The sequence below is a fragment of the Scomber scombrus genome, chromosome 21, assembly GCF_963691925.1.
Source record: "Scomber scombrus chromosome 21, fScoSco1.1, whole genome shotgun sequence".
Classification (NCBI taxonomy): Eukaryota; Metazoa; Chordata; class Actinopteri; order Scombriformes; family Scombridae; genus Scomber; species Scomber scombrus.
This window is the reverse complement of record NC_084990.1, coordinates 24,259,447-24,263,043: the sequence shown is the minus strand read 5'-3', so window position 1 is coordinate 24,263,043 and position 3,597 is coordinate 24,259,447.

Below are 3,597 nucleotides of genomic sequence, written 5' to 3'. Positions count from 1 at the left end.
GTGCAGCTATTTATACCCATCCTTATTAATACATCACAAAGACTCATAAACCAGCAGCAGTGATGTTTGTGTCCATGTGGTTTAGTTTAAATTTACAGTTGCAAGAAAAAGTATGTGAACCCTTTGGGATTACTTGGATTTCTGCATAAATTTGGCTTAAAATGTGTTCTTATCTTCATCTAAGTCACAACAATAGACAAACACAGTCTGCTTAAACTAATACTGCACAAAAAATTATATGTTTTAATTTTTTATTGAACACAACATGTAAACATTCACAGTGCAGGGTGGAAAAAGTATGTGAACCCCTACGCTAATGACTTCTCCAAGAGGTAATTGGAGCCAGGAGTCAGCCAACCTTGAGTCCAATCAATGTGATGAGATTGCAGGTGTTGGTTAAAGCTGCCCTGCCCTATAAAAACACACACCAGTTTTGGGTTAGCTGTTCTCAAGAAGCATTGCCTGATGTGAACCATGCCTCGCACAAAAGAGCCCTCAGAAGACCTACGATCAAGAATTGTTGACTTACATGAAGCTGGAAAGGGTAACAAAAGTATCTCTAAAAACCTTGATGTTCATGTGTCTACGGTAAGACAGATTGTCTACAAATGGAGAAAGTTCAGCACTGTTGCTCCTCTCCCTAGGCGTGGTCGTCCTGTAAAGATGACCGCAAGAGCACAGCGCAGAATGCTCAATGAGGTGAAAATAGAGTGTCAGCTAAAGACTTACAAAGATCTCTGGCACATGCTAACATTTTTGTTGACGAATCTACAATAAGGAAAACATTAAAAAAGAATGGAGTTCATGGGAGGACACCACGGAGGAAGCCACTGCTGTCAAAGAAAAACATTGCTGCACGTTTGAAGTTTGCAAAAGAGCAACTGGATGTTCCACAGAACTACTGGCCAAATATTCTGTGGACAGATGAATCCAAAATTGAGTTGTTTGGAAGGAACACACAACGCTATGTGTGGAGAAAAAAAGGCACAGCACACCAACATCAAAACCTCATCCCAACTGTGAAATATGGTGGAGGGGGCATCATGGTTTGGGCATCTGCTTTGCTGCCTCAGGGCCTGGACGGATTGCTGTCATCGATGGAAAAATGAATTCCCAATTGTATCAAAACATTTTGCAGGAAAACTTAAGACCATCTGTCCGCCAACTGAAGCTAAACAGAGGATGGGTGATGCAACAGGACAACGACCCAAAGCATAAAAGTAAATCAACAACAGAATGGCTTAAACAGAAGAAAATCCGCCTTCTGGAGTGGCCCAGTCAGAGTCCTTACCTCAACCCGATTGAGATGCTGTGGCATGACCTCAAGAGAGCAATTCACACCAGACATCCCAAGAATATTGCTGAACTGAAACAGTTTTGTAAAGAGGAATGGTCCAAAATTCCTCCTGACCGTTGTGCAGGTCTGATCTGCAACTACAGGAAACGTTTGGTTGAGGTTATTGCTGCCAAAGGAGGGTCAACCAGTTATTAAATCCAAAGGTTCACATACTTTTTCCACCCTGCACTGTGAATATTTACATGTTGTGTTCAATAAAAAATTAAAACATACACTTTTCTGTGCAGTATTAGTTTAAGCAGACTGTGTTTGTCTATTGTTTTGACTTAGATGAAGATTAAAACACATTTTATGCCCAATTTATGCAGAAATCCAAGTAATCCCAAAGGGTTCACATACTTTTTCTTGCAACTGTAACTAAACAGTAAATAGTCAATAAAACACCATATCAACTAGTTTGGCATGATCTTACATTATAACTTTATATTAAATAAAGGTAATGGAATACAATTGTTTTAAATATTACATTTACTCTGGTTACCATGGAGATCAGGAACCATTTACATGTTTTAAATGAAGTCATTATTAGTATAAGTCCACTTAAATACACTGTAGGTGATAAAATATGTAATATTTATCATTCTTTTGTGGTTACACCATTTGACATTTTCAGGAGCATTCAGTCTTACTTTTGGTAAAAAATGGTGCAAATGTCTGAGAGAGAAGCTGATTTAAAAATATCTGTCTGTTCTCGTGCTGCGTTCATGTGACGGCGCAGAAAGGTCAAAATGATCCAAACCTCAAACCTCAAACCTCAAACCTCAAACCTCAAACCTCAAACCTCGAACCTCACACTGCGTCTGAGAGAATAAAAGAAAGAGGAGCTGCTCAGCAGAGAGGTGAACATACTGTTCCTGCTTTAAATGTCAGCGTTTATCTGTCCGTCCTGCAGGGAGGCAATGACCTCAAGGCTGAAATAGCCCGAACACACACACACACACACACACACACACACACACACACACACACACACACACACACACACACACACACACACACACACACACACACACACACACACACAGAGACACACACACACACACACAGAGACACACACACACACAGAGACACACACACACACAGAGACACACACACACACACACAGAGAGACGCACAATTGGTGGACTGGAGGGGCGTCAGCAGTCACACTGGGTCTCACCTCTGTAACATCAGATTTGAGGTCAGCTAACACAACAAGGAGCTTTAACATTAACAACATAAAAGCACACCACCATCTGCTCAACCCTGCTAACCCATCTCCTTCACATAGAGTTGATCAGGTTATTGATCAGGTTGGTGAATGTTGGTCCACTCCTCTTCTATGGCTGTGTGAAGTTGCTGGATATTGTTAACAGGCCACAATCAACAACCTGATCACCTCTATGTGAAGGAGATGGGTTAGTAGGGTTAGGCACCAGATACTGACTGGTTTTCTGACCACTGAATAGCTGACTTCCTGTTGGAGTTCGGGTATGGCTCCAAGAGACTTTTTTGTGAGTCTTAACATGATACACATGCACACAAGTTTTTATTCATTTATGCCAATCTGGAGCGAGGGGCTCAATTTTCTTAATCTGCCTAGGGGGCGCTGCAGAGCCATTTTTACCATATTTGAGTTTTGGGCAGGTGGGGAGTTCTGGTCCTCTGAAATGAGGCCAACGAGGAAGTAACTTAAAACTGCATTCTATCAAAAGGCCACCAGGGGGCGACCGTTTTGGTGTCAAAAGGACTTCCGTCTCTATACAAGTCAATGGAGAATTCACCAACTTCTCTCTTGATTTCTAACCTCAGTAAACGTTTTCAAAATGTGTTTATGGTCTCAATCGCTAGTTTAAAGCCTTCTTCAATGCAGTATGATGTTCATTTGGGACATTTTGGCCTCCCTGATTTTATATGTGACGATAAAGCAGGGTATGCATTAGGGCGTGGCTACGTGGTGATTGACAGGTTGATTGGTTCACAGGTTCAGGAGGGCGCCTCATGCTCCTCCTGATGCCCATATAAGTAGAATCCCTGTTTTTATTTTTCCCAGCATGCACCTGAAACTTTCAAGATGGCGCTGCTCAGATCCGATACTATTGGCCTCCGAGCAGCAGTCCACAAACCAATGGGTGACGTCACGGATGTTACGTCCATTTCTTATATACAGTCTATGGTTTTGGGCATGTTTTGACCCTCAAAAACATGTTTGTTTTGGAAGAATAAAAACTCCTTCAGATGCAAGAGGGCCTTAAAAACAT